The sequence below is a fragment of the Lutjanus erythropterus genome, chromosome 3, assembly GCF_056507025.1.
Source record: "Lutjanus erythropterus isolate fLutEry1 chromosome 3, fLutEry1.hap2, whole genome shotgun sequence".
In the NCBI taxonomy this organism is placed as follows: domain Eukaryota; kingdom Metazoa; phylum Chordata; class Actinopteri; order Lutjaniformes; family Lutjanidae; genus Lutjanus; species Lutjanus erythropterus.
Window position 1 is genome coordinate 26,954,854 of NC_139319.1, and position 18,208 is coordinate 26,973,061.

The window sequence follows — 18,208 nt, forward strand, 5'->3', positions numbered from 1 at the left end:
GAAAGGGAGAGAAAATCCCCTCCCCCCTCTTCCTCCACCCCACCTCCCTTTCTTTCTTTATTTCCTTTAGTATCGAACAACAAGGCAGGCTGTGTGTGGCTCAAAGCGGTGCAGATAACACCTTAGGAGAAGTGAGTGTGTGCACTTATTTGCATCTTTGTTCTCTCTCTCTCCCCCCACAGCAACTCTCCACTCTTATCTTTTCCCTAAACCAGGTTTCTTCTTCAACTCTGCCTCTCTTTTCTTCACTTCTCTCTCCAACTCTTCTTGCATCATCCCCTCGATCTATACGTGTGTCCTCCCTCCCTCCAGCATCTTTTGGCGCTGGCGTAGGTGAGGCCAGCTAAAACGGATAAGGACCCCCTAAGGGAGCTGCAGTAATGAGGTAGAGAGCGAGTGAAAAAAATGGAAAGGTCTGATGCAAAAAGAGTTTTTCTTTTTTCAGTAGTGGTAGCAGTGGCAAAATAAGGTACATGGAATGATAAAATGGTAAATTAATGCTGGATAAACCTTCAGGTGGTGTTCTTCAAAAGACACCATTAAAAACAGTTTGTGCATTTGACTTTTTGTGATTTGTGAATTTTCTTTTAAAGCCACAATGTGCAGAATTTGAACATTTCAAACTTTTTCACTTTGAATACTGTTGCAACCACCAGTGGATGCAGAATTTGGAAAAACTGAGATGAACGGGCTGAAAGCAACATAGTCTGCACCTGTTTTTACTCAAATTGTCTCATTTCTCAACAAACAACTTAACAAAACTATCAGAATAATTTGAAAAATGTAAAAGGTTTAGGAGTTACGCAACCAGCGTGTAGCATTTAGTGACATCAGCACTGGGCTAGCACATCGCAAATACACCACGTCTCACCCTCCCCTTCCAAGCTTGTCGGAGAAACTGCAGTGGCTACAAATATCACTCAGAAGTTGAAATCCATACCTTTTCTTGAGGTCGGTCTAAAACAGCACACTTAATAAAAGTGTTTTTCCTGTTTTTTCAAAACTTATTAATCACTGCAACCACGAGAGGTCCTTGAACGAGATTAGCTGTGAACACAGACAGTAGATCCAGTCTTGCTGGTCACTCACTCAAACACACACACACACACACTTGTGCATGACAGCTACACTGATGAACTCATTAAGCTCCTGCCACGCTGCTACTGACAACCCTATCTTTCTGCATTTTAGTTTGCAGACAGTCATGAAGAAAAGAAAAAAAAAGTTGTAATCAGGAAGCAGTGTAGTGGTGAAAGGTGTCATGTTGCTGGTATAATGAACAGATCATTTGTCTATTTTTGATCAAAACTGCTATGTTGAAACAAGAAAAAATTTAATATTGAAAAGTATTTTTTTTAATTGTCTAAGTTACATCTAACTACATTTCAATATGAAATATAGTCACCTAAATATCTTAACTTCTAAATAACATAACTAATCAAAATTAATTAATTAACAGTTCTGCCAGATTTAGTTTGGTTTCAACAAACATCCCAGACAGCGTCTTAGCTGAAAGTCAACAAAAAACACCAAATACTAAGAAAGCACTTTGTTTCAAGATATTTACTGGAGTAAACATAACAGTAAAGGAAGAGGAGCATTAAAGTTTGTGTCATCATTGTGTCCCTTGATGCTTGATTGAGTGGTGCTCTTCCATACAAATGCACAAACACTGCAATAAAGTCCAAAAGTATAAACGGTATACATAGTTTTTCCTAATACAAACTGTCTCCACAGCCAATGGCACAAATGCATCATTTTGCATTACATAATCTGAGGAAAGAGATGCCTAAAATGTGCCTTTGAGGTTGACAAGCATCAAAACACATTTCAAGATAAAACACAAGGTCAAATCAGTCACCAGCGAGGATTAAAGAAGAATCGTTTGCTAATTGTCTCTTTCCTCTTATGTTGATTAAAGCCTATTATACAGTCTATGTTTAAAGCAGAAAATGTTTGCTTTAAGAGAAAAATAAACATAAAAAGAGAAAGAAAGGGTGATGAAAGACGACGGAGGAGCTAAGAGCTGGTAGAGAGACTGGCCTTGAGCTTCCTCTTGCCCAGCGAGGGTGCTCAGCGGGGGGGCTGGGGAGAGGAAGAGGCCCTTTTTGAAAAGGATGAGAGTGTCTTTCAACATCCATCCAACGCCTCCCGTCTGATGTCTCAACCTTGAACACCCATCACTTCTCGCACTGACCAGATCACATAACAAGAAAGCAAACAAGCCAGGCAGCGAGTAAGCAATGAACAAAGACAGAAAGCAGCAATTACCTGCAGGGAGCGATCATGTTGAAAACAGCGAGCTGAAGTGTTCACAGACCCCAAAATTCCCTGGTAAACAAACACCGTATGTTGAGATGTAGTGATCAAACTTAAGCCAGCAGGGCTGGACATGAACCTGTGTTTTATGTCAACATTTTATTCATCATGTTCAATATATCCTCCAAAGATTCATCTTAGATTTGTGGTGTAAATGTCACTGTAAGTAAATTTTTTAAAATGTCGGAACATTTCATTGACAGACATATTTTTTAGTAGAAATTACCCTGATCATTAACTTTAAACTATGGGAATACTTTGTTACTGTACTTGATTAGTATATTTGATTAGAGACTAGTAGATTTTTTAGGTATCTGTACTGTACTTGAGTATTTCCTGCTCTGACAACTTTTTACTTTTACTCCCTACATTTTAACACAAATATTTGTACTTTCTATTCCTAATATTTTCAAAACAGACTTGTTACCTTAGTTTTAATGCAAGACAAAAACAATGCAAAAAGACAGCAAGACAAAAACAACGTAAAAGATGTGACAGACAAAAACAAATAAAATCCACAACAGGCATAACAAGACCAAAACGACGTAAAAAACGTAACAAGACGTAAATGATGAAACAGAGAGGGAGACTTGACCACGGACAAAAGGTGAGGTTCAGTTAATGTTACACAGAAACAGCCCGTAGAAATGTCTTTCAGAACTTTTTACTTTTGTACTTTGAGTACAATTCGGAGACTGTACTTTTTCACTTTTACTTGAGTAAAGAGTTTGAATCAGTACTTCTACTTTTACCAGTCTTTTTTACAGAAGTATCCATACTTCTACTTGAGTAAAGACTGTGTACACTTGTGCCACCTCTGCTGATCCCTCAGTCTTCCTCTCTATCTGCCTCTCCCACGGTCTACAGGCAATGATATACAACAATAATGAGGTCAACAAAGCCCAAACAGGAACTTTGGTTTAGCTGGAAACATTTGCATTTCTCTCTATCAATAGTCTCATTTTGCATTCTGTTAATGGCAGCTCTGCTCACTTTCGCTGCCTGGTGTATTAGCACTCTAAACGCCATAATAAACAGAAAAAAACATTTTAAGGCAATGCACACTGGCAATTGAGTCAGTTAATTCAGACATAGCTTTTCTGTCAGTTATTATGGTGCAGAAGAGTCTGTCTGGATTGGAGGCCATGTTAAATCCAGATCCACAGATGATTTTAATTCTTTCGGTTCATTAGACCTCCTATGAGTTTCATAGGCCTTTTCCCAACATTTTAACTCGTCATCGCAGAAAAAAACACAGCTATTACTAATAACATTAAGTGTGGCTCTGTTCCATTCAAGTGTCCCAAAAAGCCATGACACAGTGTGACAGTGAGCAGGTCTGAAGAAGACACTGAAGCAGCTGTGTGGTCCACACACACACACACACACAGGTGTTTCCACTTAATCTGCCTGATCACCAGCAGTAATTCTTTCTTATCATCTTCTTCCTTCAGCGAAGCTTTTCTACTGCTACTGCTGAGGGAACTGCTTATAAGAGGGACATCCAGGCTAAGAGCACCAAGAGCAGATCGTCAGTGACTTTGCAGCGCACAAGACTCAAAGAAAGGCATTTAGACAGGTGAGTACAACCACTGCGTCGTGCTACACAGCATGTTAACCAGCTCTGATTGCTTTAATATGTGTTTGTAGCTGCAGCTGCTTTGGAGTTTATATTGTTTATACACCTCTGTGTCCTCTGCTTTGGTGATTTGTTATTCTGCTGGCAGTTATTTCATTTCTGTAGCCTGATATTTTTTGTTGCACCCGCCGTGGTCCACAGCTCTTTTTATGTTTTATGTTTGTTTTTTCTTCGTGTTTAATTTCCTGAGTTTTGCCTTATGTTCTTGTAAATTGTGGCTACAAAAGGGGAAAGCTGCGGTATATTTGATAATGAGATGAAAAACACAAATTGAATTTATTGTTGGTTTAGACATCAGGGTGTGGTGGCCTGATGTTGTTCCACTGTTTTTGCAGTGACATTTAATGTAAACGCACCCACACACACAATCATTTTCAAAATGTAATGCAGTAACATTCACACAAAGTTTTATAGCAAAATTAAGTTTTAGTTCCTTCTTTGCTACTCACAAAAACAGTGCTATCATATATTCTGTTATATTTTATTATATATGTTACAAAAAATGATACAGTAGATTGGGTGAGGTGATAACAGTGAAGCAAACTTTTGTACGTGGTGCAGTGCTGACAGCCCGAGGGAAGAAGCTGCTCTTCAGTCTAGTTGTAAGCAGCGGTTACTTCTGTATCGCTCGGCAGATGGCAGCAGGATGAACAGGCTGTGGCTGGGGTGAGTCTGGTCTGGTCTAGATTTCTGAGACACGTGTGTCAGTGTGTCAGTGTCCAGCGCCATATAGAAACTTCTCTTCTACTGTATAGTTTTAGTGAAGAAAAAGAAAGTGACAGAAGTCTAACGGTTGTAAGACAGATCTGAACACTACATATCTGCTTACCTACATCCTAAAGGAACCATATATGCCTATATAAGAAATAATTCACCCAGATTAGCTAAAACACAGATTTGGGGGAGACTGACAAGGTAAGAGGGTTTACAAGAGGAATTCTTAAGCATAAAGCCTCAAGTGATTTTTCATCTTTCTCCAACACAGACAACACTCTCAAGACTTTTCTTTTTTAAAACTTATTTTCAAGAAGTTTTATATACAAGCTAAAAGCACGTTCGTGACCTATTTTGAGTAGTGACCTCTAGTTTATGAAATGTTGTAGTAAGACATGTTTTAATGTGTGTGCTGCTCAGGAAATAGTCATGGGTTTTAATTATAGCCGGGATTATTATGAATCAGGGTGTACGGCTGTGTGACTGTGTGTGTGTGTGCGTGTGTGTGTGTGTGTGTGTGTGTGTAGTATTATTCATGCATGGACCTTGGGGACTCTTCTACAGCAGAAAGTAGCTTTGATCAGCCCAAGGCAACATGGAAAGAGAAATTGTGGATTATGTTGGAGAGGGTAGACACAGTCGGAGACACTTATAGTAGCCCTGGTTTGCTGTGGTATATTATCCCAAAAAGGACAGTTGTATCTCTCTGATTCCCTCTCTCTGTCTCATAATGTACATATTCCACACAGATTGTAAATTCAATTTAAAAATAAAAAGCGTGGTCATGTAATCCCCAGGAGACGCGTGATGGACGTTTAAGATTGTGTTGACAGGATGGGACATAAATAGGCCAGCTATACATCTTCACATGACAGATGCATACAGGATTGCTTGGAGGCAACAAACTCCCACTGGGGAAACAGTAAGGCAATAAAAGTGATAGCCAAATGTATTTACTTACTGTACACCATTATAGTCTTTAGGGCATTTAAGTATATAGTGGAGAATCATAACATTATTTCCTGAGTTTCAGAGTATTTGTGTGTAAGTCTCAGAAGGGATCATTTGGGATTCTGTGCTTTGCAGAAAACCTATTGTAGTTTCTGAGTTTCATTTTTTTCCTTTTAAAACTCGCAGTTAAGTCCTTTATTACTAATAGTTTTCCCAACAGACAGAAAACATTCAATACTGCTTTGGAGTAAGATCTTGTTAGGCTTTTCTGTTCTCAGGCTGTTTCTACAAAAACAGCAGATGGTTTAAAAACTTCATCATATCAATTGGATCATGCACAGTCTCATCATCTGTGAACTTACAAAAGGAGATAACAACAACTTTTTAATATATACTCATTATTGCATGTGGGAGTGTAATTTCAACTGAACAAACAAATGATAATATGCAGAATTGTTTGTGTCAACATTTGTAGTTCCCCAGTGATTTGTTTGGAGTCACTTTGTAGTTAAGTTGCTTATTATGTTTGAGTTCTGCTCTGTTTAGTTTGTTAAGTGGTCATTTAAAATGAAATGCAGTACATCTATGTTCAATCGCAAAGGAAAGGGTATAATATTGAATTGATTTAAGTGCCACAAAAAAGTAGTAAGAAGGTGGTTATGGTGGACAGCTGGACCACCTAGAGTTCAGTCAATCAAACTTTATTTATTTAGCACTTTTCATGCAAACAGAGTGCAACACACAAGTGCTTCACATAATACAAACAATAAAACATACACACACACACACACATAAAGTAAAGACTTTGTAATGGTAAGGACTAAGAACCACATGGGAACTGAGGAAATGTTATCATAAATGAGGACACACCAGAGGCAGGATAAAAACTCAAAATAGAAAAGAATTTTAAATCTATCAATAAATAAGATCAAATAAGATCAAATAAATAAGTAACAAAATAGAACAATATACCAGCTAGAACACAGATTAATAAAAGTAAATTAATAGATAAATACACAATAATAGTAATAAACACAAAATAAATTAAGAGATAAAGTTCAATTAAAAGCCAGGCTTAGACGGTAGGTCTTGAGTTTGCTTTTAAAAACATCGACACTCTGCAGCCCTCAGGTCTTCAGGCAGGTCGTTCCACAGACGTGGACCGTAGTGATAAAATGATGCCTCATGATTAGTTTTTGTTCTGACTTTGGGGATGATCAAAAGGCCACTACCTGAAGACCTGAGGGTTCTAGAGGGTTCATACAATAAAAGCAAATCTGATAAATAAGTAGGACTAAGAGCTTTATAAACCAATAGCAGGATCTTAAAATCAATTCTGAAGCACACAGGAAGCCAATGCAGAGCTTTAAAATTGGTGCAATGTGTGCTCTCTTTCTGGTCCTGGCTGGTCAATAGAGGGCGCTAGGGCGCCACCCCACCTCTCCCCACATCGTAAAACGTCAGCGAAGAAGACTCAATTACTTTAAAATGTATACTGTATATTAATCAACTAACATAGCACCACTAGCCAATCATAGACTTGGAACTAGCAGCATCATTTTCAGAGGCCTCTGTGGAGTTCATATGTTTAGTAGAGCGTGGAGCTCTATGTGGACCTGCGCTCTGTGGAGCAGACCGTCTGCACTGCAGTAACCATAAACTGCACTTAAGATTACAAACTAATTCTCTTCTCTTGAGTCCATGGCTGGTGCTTCTATTTAAACAGAAAATCTTTGCAACCCACTGGTGCTGGTATCAAGGTCATAATTTTATTGATTCAAGCTCTTTTTGAGGCTTAAATAGCCCTAGGCCATTCACAACAGTTAATTTTCATTTATTCAAAGTTGACATTTTACATTCTTTTGAGGTGACCCTGCCCCATGAGTGCTTCAGGCAGAGAATCATTGTAATTGATACAAACATTAATGAAACTCATTGTAGGTGATATTAACACAAGTGTTTAATTAACGAGTTTATGTATTAAAGCCTCAGGCTGTTTATTTGTACAGTATATTCCCTGTAGTCCCTCAGACTTGGTACAAAGCAGGACAGCTGGCTGCACTGAATTTGCATTTTCTTCATTAAAAATGCCTGTAATAAATGTCAACACTGAACGTAAGACTGTACAATGTGACCAGGAGCAAATACTGCAGATGGTGGAAAATAACGTCACATCACATAAACTCAAATCATTCCTCATCATCTTCTCCTTTTATGAGTTTCACTTCATGTATCTGTACCTACAGAAAATTGAACCTGCAAACTGTAGGTGTATTACAGATAGAAATGTGTTTACATTTCTGTAAATTTCATTAATCATGATTTGCATAAGTGTGCAAATATGTGCATCTACAAGTGTTTGTGGAAGTTCATATACTGGTGACACATCCATAATATGAATTATTGTAATTGTTCTCTGTGCCAGCTGTGCACTCGTATTTACATTTATTTACAATGAGGATAATAGTATCAGTCTGTTTACATTTTCTCTGTTTTTTTTGTTATACATTTTTATTGATATGTAAACAAAATTTCATGACAAAGTGCGAAACAAAAGCTGTTTTCACACCTTTAGTTTACTTCATTTAGTCTGGACAATTGTTGAATTGTAGTACTGGTCCGGTTCGAGTTCACACTGACTTTTTCCAAACAAACCAAAAGGAGTAACCATGATGTTTTTCAGACTGACAGGTAACTCGTTTGGAGCAACACTTTAATGCTTCTGGTGTGTATATTTTTATGTTCTTTGGTGTCACAAAGAAATATTCAATGATATATTACTGTAATATTATTACTTTACCCAGTAATGAGTAGTGTAAGGGACACAATTTTCAGAATATATCATCATAATCCAAGTAACTCTGAGTTACTAAATTACCTTTTGACCTGTGCAGACTATCGTATGACGTGTATGTGCAGCAGGTCAGGTCAGGTCACATCACCTGCGAGCCAAAAAGATAAACGAATGCTTCATGATTAGGCAGGGGCATACTTTCCACAGGTGGAAAGTTGTTTGTTTACATCTAGACGTAAACAGTAAATTAATACTACTTTTTAAAGGATTAATATATAAAAAGCAATTTGTTACACTTCCTAAATAATTTGCCCAACACTGTCCACCACTGGAGTCTGCCCCCTAGTGGTGTCTGCTGTGCATTACAATACAGTGTCTCTATATCAGTTTAATAAAAGGAGGAGTGTCTGTATTTTAACAGCACTGAAAACCACATGGTTGGGATTTCTTAATACCCTGGTAGACCATAAGAGCTTTATGGTCTACTGGCAAACACACCAAGCTTCATTTTAATGAACCAAACAGGTTAGGTGTGAAATATTAATATGGACATAATAACTAATAAATAGTGGTCTCTCTCTCTCTCTCTCTCTCTCTCTCTCTCTCTCTCTCTCTCTCTCTCTCTCTCTCTCTCTCTCTCTCTCTCTCTCTCTCTCCCCACCCCCACCCCCCCGCCCCCCCTTCTAAGATTGGAAATTTAGGACCCTTTCTAAACAATTATCTGGATAATAATTAAATGGATATTATAAGTCCTGCAACAACAATGACTGAGACAAAGTGTGCCCACTTTTATTTATGGATTTATTGTGCGAATTATTATGATTTAATCCACCTGTATGGCACATGAAAACTTAACCACTGTGTACCAGTTGTATGCTGAATGTTTCTAATTGTTCAATAAAAAAAAACATTAAAAAAGAAACAAATGAGAACATCAACTCTCCTTTTCATAAACCTTACCCTATCCTTCCCTAAACCATAAAACAATAGCTTAGTCTCAGTGTGAAGTATTTTTGGTTTCTGCATGGTGCATGGTTTCTGCGCAGTGTTACATGCTGGTCCTATGTATGAAATCAAGATGCTATCTTTGTATGTTGACATAATGGAAATTGTTTTTCTGCTGCTGTGCGTAAACTCCAGGTGATAGTCCGGAACCTTACAGCGCAACAAATGATTTTTTTACAGTTCCACTAATGCTGTATTTACAGATTATGGGGCTCCCACAACACTTTTATGTGGTCTCTCCATCATATTGCTTTGTTTTTATAGACTGTGGCTGGCATCATTTGGATGATTGTGTTCAGAACTTGAACCTAAAAGCTTTATGTCCTCTGCATATCTGATCACAGACTCTGTATATGCAATGACTTTCTCACTTTATCCTCAATAGAGACACCGGTGCTGACAGCCTCTCTGGTTACTTAGATGAAAGTTTTAATAAGACTCAGAATGAAACATCGAAAAAAAAACCTTCTGTCACCTGAAGCAACTGTCACAGTGAGCATGAGAAACAGTCAGAGAAGTATACTCAGATCTCTGATATTTTCCCTGCAGGCATTAAAAGTATCTCAGAGATTGTGGAGACATCAGAGGGGAATTTCGTAACAGTAGTGTGACCTGCAGGTGCAGATCCTCTGCGTCAACATCATCCGTTCCTCTGCTCCAACCTTTGTCAGCACACATCCGATTTCACCCTCTGTACAGTGTTTTTTCCACATCTCAAAGGAGTCAGAAGGGTTTTTTGGGTGTGAAAGTCTTGCTTGAAGGTGACGAGAGCAGCATCTGTGAGGGCAGGAAAACTCCCTTCTGAAGCTATTTCTGATATCTCGCTTGTATCTGTGTCTCTGTACTGCTGCAGATAATCCTTCACTCCTTTAAAGTCTTTTCTCAAGGTTTCAGTTGACAACCTCTGGGCTCAGCAGGCTTTGGTCACTGTGTTGATTTGGGATAAAGGATATCAAACGGCGACATGGAGAAAGGCTGTGTTTCCATTTGCAGGCATATAGCTCCTTGTTAACCCTCTGCTCTGTGGCATCCTCTATCGGAGCAGAGAAAGCCTCCGTCTTAATGAATGGTTTTGATACCATCAACATTGCACAAACGTGCTTGTGAAAAGACCTTTCATTGTCAGATTCCTCACACACTTGTGATGAATGGCCTTGGATAGTGTGTACAGGGTCTGGACAAGTCACTAAAAGCTGACAGATGCTCACAGGGAGACACCATCATCACCAACAACACAGTTAAGGACACATACTGCGTTGTTATTCAACTCCAGTACTCAGTTTGGACTCCTGCTGGGTGTGCTCAATTTTTCCTTTACTGCTCTGTCCTCAAAGTGTTTTCTTATTATTGTCCGCAAGTGAGCTTCGTATCAGGCCATGAATTCAGCTTTGACATGACAGCCCACCCTAGGCAGTCAGCAGCATGTAGGCTAACTAGCAGTTAGCGGCTAAAGTAGTTAACCACCAATAACAAGTAAAACTTTGGCCATCCGGAAACTCCATACATCACTGAAAGTTAAGACAGATCATAGGACATCAGATGGAAAATGAGAAAATATTTTATCCATAAAATTTGATCTAGTTTTTATCAATCAGGAGCTAAAACTGCTTGTTCCAGACAGAAGGCAAATGCTGAGGCTGCAGAAAGTGCCAGTATAACATAAATGAGAATGTTTTTTTTAACTTCTGGAAACTCATAATGAAAATCTTAAGCTGGAAATGAGCGTAACAGGCCCTCTTTAAGATGGCTGTGGTTGACAAATGCATGCTGCAGCTTGCAGCAATTTGACACAAGCTTGCAGTGCTGTAGATGATGCACTCCCTTGACGACCCTGTGACACAGCCTTGATCTTGAAAGGCATATTATTAGAGTAACAGAAATATTCAATCCCATCGTTGGCGGTTTTTACACTTTAAAGTACTCTTTATAAGTAATTTGGTTCAGGTACTTAACTTATACACTTCCAGCCAGAGTAGGTTGGTCCTATATGCACACTACGCAAGTTGCATAGGGCCCAGTGAGGTACGCAAGGGCCCCGCCTCCCCCTTGTGTCAAAGTAGGTGTAAGTGTTTACAACTCTGATGAGAGGATGAAGCAGAACTAAAGAGAAAATACCATCCCGAGAGTGAACGGGGTTAACAGTAATCAAGTAAACTTGTGTTTCCTCCTCTCCAAGTTTGTCATTCACTCACAGTAACGCTAACTTGATTTGATAGTTTGCAGTGCATGATGCATTTTCCTGTCTGTCTGATGTGAGATGTGCTGGGCAGTGCGTCTGTGTCATGCTTACAGACACATCCAGGGCTGTTGTGTGTCTTTGTGTCAGTGAGAATGAAGAGGAATACAACTAATTTTTCATGTTCGATGAGCGCCAACGTGCAGTGTCGTTTATAATCTGTAGCTCAGAAAAGAGAACTGTGTTGCATGTGAGCATGAGTTTATATGCGTGTGCACACTAGCCTCTGTGGAAACCCGTCTGTCTGTCCAGACAAGACATAATGTTACTCCTCATAGGTTGCCAGGAGTGTAAAAGATATTCAGATCCTTTACTCGAGCAAAAGTACTAATATCACACTGTAAAAATACTTCACTACAAGTAAAAGTCCTGCATTCAGAAAACCTCCCTGAAGTAAATGTTTTTGGATTAGTATTATTGCTTTAATGTTACCGCTGTAAACTGCTGTAGATGTTTAAGGTTGAGCTCATTTAACTACTTTATATATATATATATATATAGGCCACTGTTGGCTAGTTTAATCTATAGCAATGCATCATGGTCTAGAAGATCATCAAATATCTGTAGCATCACTGTCCTGTGAGAACCATGTATCTCTAAAAAGTCAGAAAACAGCCTTTGTTGAGCTTTGTGTCTTAAAAAGTAGAGTATTTTTCTCTGGGATGTGGTGTTGAAGCATAAAGTTGGATAAAATGGAACTCCAGTAAAGTACAAATGAAGTACAGGACTCAATGTAAATGTACTTAGTTATAGTCCACCACTTATTACAACTCTGGACTAGTACAAGATGGAAATGAACTGTTTTAAAGGAGGGGAGACTGTTGTGGTAGCACTGGGGTGTGACTCTGTGTTCACATGGCTCTCCAGTCAGTCAGGAGGGCTCCTCCTAACCCTTTTCTTTAAGGAGGTCAGGACCAGTGACCAAGGTGTTCCAGCTAAATTTATTACTTACATTTAATTTGACATTTAAACTCCTTTCAGCACCTGTATTTTGACTGATACTTCAACCTCAGTCCTGTGTTTGTTTGACCCATTCACCCACCCCACTTCTTCCATACACAGACTCTCTTGCTCTTTATACTCCTCATAACTGCTATCACCACAGGAAGTCACCTCCTAACAATAAATAAAACTGCTTGCACAGACAACCTATACAGTCATTTTCTTGTTCAGTTCAGGCCGCTTAAAAGGTATTGGTATCAGCTTTGCTATTATGAGGACTTTTGTCAAATCAAAAAGAGAATCTGTGGTATTGCCTCTTCCTTTAATGTGGCGCAGTTTCCTTATCATTTGCTGTTAATCACTGCAGAAAATGGCCCATCTATGATCATCACCCTTATAGGCAGCTGCCTGGAAGGACTTGTTGAAATAAAGTTATTTGCATACAAAATGATACCGAGGCTCAAATTTGCATCAAGCAAATTTACATAAAGTAAAATTGGCTGATTATTTTAGCAAAAAAAGAGTAGAGCTTGAGTACCCAGAAAAGGGCTCAACACACCATGATGACATTTACTGCACCCAAGATTTAGAGGAAAATTGTCTTCTGTTTGCAGAATTTGGGTTTAGACTGGTGTTGTGGAAAAACAATATTGGGATGCCGTCACTCCCTAAGAGACAAAGCCAACCACCCGAGACAATTCATTTTCTATCACATTATCCTTCACATTCACTACGCTTCGCTCTCAGCCCTTTGCTGTCCCTTGAGGTTTCTGACACAGAGGCGGGAAATAATCAGAAGTCTGCAAGGCTGATGCCACACAAGAAACATCGAACACTAGACTCCCTTTGTATGCACCTAGCTGATCTTTTCACAGTGGTGGCTGTAAATCCCAATGTGTATTTTCTCTCTCTGCTGAAGTTTTGTGACTGACTACACAGTCTTTGACATTCTTGGCACTGTCTCCTCATAACTCATTTGCCTGAGGACTGTTATTCCCCCTGGACATATACACAGACAAAATCTCACTGCTTTAGCTTCTTTTTTTCTTTTGATGCTGTACAGGGTGTGTATTTTCCTTGCCAGTTCTTTGTTAAATTTAGGCTATACCAGCAGTTCCTTACCTTGGTTGACATACTAACTTCTCCTGCAGAATATTTCACCTGAATACAATTTACAAAAACAAAACAAGCTCCTTTATTTTGTTAATTTCTAACTCATTTTGTATGTCAATCAAAACTTGGCTGCTGTAGCTTATATAATTACCTATATTTGTAAGGTCAAACATGGCTTACACAATAAGAGAATATCATTATCTTCAATCACAAATAGAAAAAAGATGCTCCCTACAACTTCAGATACTTGATACTGACAACCTAGTCTATCATAGTCACCCCAGTCTCCACAGCACTCAACACTGGAGAAAGGTTTTGCTTTACACTTGCAGGTTTTGCTTTACACTTGCACATTTTGCTGTTTCCATTTCTCTAAAATCACGGACGTCTTGCGCGGAGTTAAGCCCAAGATTACAGTGACAGTGCTGCTGCAAAATAGGGCTGAGAGGGGACTTGTTTTGGGGGAACATTTGCTTCACTGAAATCAAACCTTGGCATTAAAATTACTAAATGACTGCAATAGAAAAGGTAACAGCTGTTTATGTTTGTACCATTAGTGTTGCAGGTGCTAATTTGTTATTTTCAGCTTGTAGCTTGCAGCTCGGTGGCTGCTGTTCTTTCCCAGAGACTTTGTAAATGTAAAGACACATGCCGCGATGCCGACTGAAACCAAGCAACCAGTGGCAGGCATATATGTGCAGCAGGCATCCAGTGAGTCAGACTACCATAAGCCACACTGAGGTGACCAGCAGGGAAAATGTATGAATAGCCAAATACTAATTTTGCTGTTTGAATACCATGGCAATGAACGTAGCTTTGAAGCATTCGGCACAGCCCTGATTGTTACAGAGAAATATGATCATACCGTTGGTAAGCTCAGGCTAGGGCCAGTATTTTACTTTTTCCTATAAAATAAAGAAGCTTTTATATGTTACGTCCATAAAAGGTTTAATTATATTTATAATAATTCCTAATAATATTTCAGTTCAACTTGTTCGCAGATTCGAATCAACACACCTATCAACAAAATTCCCTTCTGAAACATTGTTGACTTAAACTGCAACATCATGAAGAATTCCTCTCCAGACCTCACTAGCACAGCATGTGGCAGTGTTCGGCAGACTTGCTGAGAAAGCTAAACTGCTGCTTCCAAACATTGGTTGCCCTTTCCACCCTCGAGGTTATTTGAACCTCTCCTCTTAGTGTATTTGAGAAAATAAGGCTGGGGTGGTTAACCACAATCCTCCTCTATTTGGCCATTGCTGAAGCTGTGATCTCCAATTCTGAATTGGCCCTGGCAGAGAACATGTGATGGCGGCTGTAAATAACATCGGGCAATAATGGTGAAATTCTCTGGCAGCTATAGAGACAATTTTCACAGAAATCGGAGTGCCATCTATCACAAATGTTGGCTGCAGGATACCAACCTCCTGTCTCTCCTCTGCTGCTCCAACGAAGGTGATATTGTTGGCCAGCAGCTACAGCAAAGCTTTTACTGCTCTAACAGCTGCGAAAACAGAATAGTCACTGAGATCCAGGGAACCACCTGGCACTTCAAGGAAGCTCCCTGTGGCACTGCGGCACAGAACAGCTAACAGCTACATTACAGGCCTCCAGGCGTACTTGCACCTTGCTGCCCTCACAAGATGACATTCATCCAAGGAAAGTGACTGAAAGATTTTGGCAGAAGGAATGTTGTTGTTGAATAAGATGGCTTAATCTCCTCAGATTTCAAGGTCATTGAGATCTGTGAAGCCATCAGACTTCATGTGAATTTCCAGAACCCATTATTCTTTGTAAGGCAGGTATTGTGGAAAATGTTTGTCACTTATATGAGGACTTCTTCAGTATTTCAACTGTTAATGTAAAAGTGAATCAATGGCAATTATGAGGACACTAATGCCATGCTTCCCAAATTGGGGGTGGAGAGTGGATGACCAGGGGAGAAATAAAGTGAAACGTGAAAAGTTAAATTAAAATGATTCACGTTAGGTACATAAACAGTTTGCTGATACAATTATACTGACCTTAATTTCACTAAAATTCAACTTAAACTCCTTTTTATCAGTTGTTTTCCCAATTATTGTCAATGACTGATAATTGTGGGGTGATTTTTTTGTCACTTTTGAAAGGTTGTGTGCCAGAAAAAGTTTGGGAACCACTACACAAGTAAATATTTTTATATCAGCAAAGGACTGCATGTAATATGAAAGGGGGGAGGTTAAAGTGATCAGAAGTGGGAATTAATAAAGCACAAATAGTTTGTTAATGTGCTTAAATAGTTTTCAGGTTTCTGTACTTTACTTCAGAATTTTTATTTTTCTGACAGCTATTTATTTTACTCCTTACATTTAACGCAAATATTTGTAGTTTCTACTTCTTACGTTTTTAAAACAGGGTTACTTTTACTGCATTTGAAGGGAATTCTTTATTTTTATTTTCCATCATTGCACAGCCTTCCTAACATCAAAGCCGACTTCAACCTAAACAGATGGGACAATAACACATGGAAAAGACGCTTCCTTGGTGTATCCATCAGTGCAAGACAGACATAACAAGACAAAAATGACATATAAGACGTAACTAAACAAAACAGATGAGAGGGATACTCAACTTCAGAGAAAAGGTGAGGCTCTGTTAGCTTACTGAACCTGTTAAAAAACAGCCGGAGGAAATGTCCTTCAGATGACTCCTTTTTACTTTTATACTTTGAGTACATTTCAGAGTCTGTTATGTATAAAAATATTTATATACATGTGCACAACAGGACAGCTCACCAAAAGTGAAGCCGAAACATCTTGATCACCCCCCAGTGGCTGGCTGCAGTACATGTAGCTTATAAATCACCCATCGTTCATTTTTCTGATTAGCTTGGTTTTAATTAGTTATTTGATGCTATAAAAAGGGGATTACATATCATGATTGACAGCTTTCAGCCTCTGACTAACGGTGTGTTTACTGTATGTACACTGTATGGCAGGTATGTAAAGGGATGGCATGTAGGAGTGAGGACCAGACTGAATAGCTGTCATATTTTGAAAGTCCATTGATGGTTTATTTTTAGCTTACAAAGAAAACCGTTAACTTCAGCTGAAATATGATCCTTAAAAAGCAAAAAGCATGACAGGGAAACAACAAAGGATTCATGAGGGGCCTAAATAATGTAGGCCATAGCTGTCATACTGTACGCCTCCCCTCTCTTCTCTCTTACAATACTACATGCTATACAATTGAGTTTGTACTCACTCTGGAGGGAGAAAACCTGGTGACAATGAGGGTTTTCTTTCTCACTGTTCTATTAAGGACAGATTTGTCCCCCTAAGAGCCCTCAGCTGTGGGTGATGGTGCTCTTGTGTCTCCCTCAAGGCTGCCACAGCTTCTGTGATTCCCCTCAATTGTCAGATTGTCCTTCATTCAGACAGAAGCTCTTCAGGGCAGCCCAGCATTTTCTTTCTTTTTCTCTGTCCCTCCTTCGTCTACGGATTTGTGACCATGGTGATCAAGGCTAGAATAGCAATGTAACAGTGGGGCAGACACTGAGGATGACAGTAAATAGAAGCATGATTCAGGAAAGTACTGCAATGAGGTTTTAAGGAGCATGGTGGAAGTCTATTTTAACATGGTTTTTCATTGTTGTATTATTTGTGTTTGTTCATTGATTTTGTCAGACCTTCATTTGAATTTGTTCATCAAAAAAGACTGGTTTGCAGTGATGACAAAAAACAGTTATAATTACAAATAAGTCAAATCAGCAACCACAAATCACAGGTATAATGTTAAATAATTGTTTACCTGTCAACATGGATTGCTTGCAGTGAAACCAGTGGCGAACCATGGCTATTAGAGGTGATTCTTCAGTTCAGTCAAAACTTACCCAGACACACCAAAAATGCAGCAAACTGCAAAAAGATTTTTGCTGGAATAAGCAGCAGGCAGCCAGGTAGCTTGTGACGTGTTTAAAGTGTGTAGTTGTCATATACAAAAATCCCAGCAGAGGGCAGCAAACACTGCAAAATGATAGCAGAGTAAGTAATGTTTTTTTGTTTTGTTTTTTTGAGTGTTTTCTTTGAAAGTTGTACTAAACAGTAGATAATAGCCATTTACTCTGACACGATTGTTTGGATAAGTTATAATTAAGTTTGTCTTATTTTTTATCATTCGTTTCAGTACCACACACACCATTACATGTAGCATACTGTGTACCTATGTCTGCTGTGCTGCACTGTTGTACAATAGAATATTTAAGTGTCTGAAAATTGACTCTGGGACACGTGTATTTCTAGTCTCCTAAATAACACAGTCCTATGCAGGTCCACCGCTGCGAAAGTCTAACTTGAAAAAGGCAGCGCTATCAAGCTAACGACCAACAGCGTCAGTGTCAACTGCTTCGTCTGGAACATGATATCACTGGGGATTATTTTTTGGTCCAACCCACTGTAAATCAAAGTATGATTGGTTAATTCATTGGTCACTTTCTAAACAAACACACAGACTC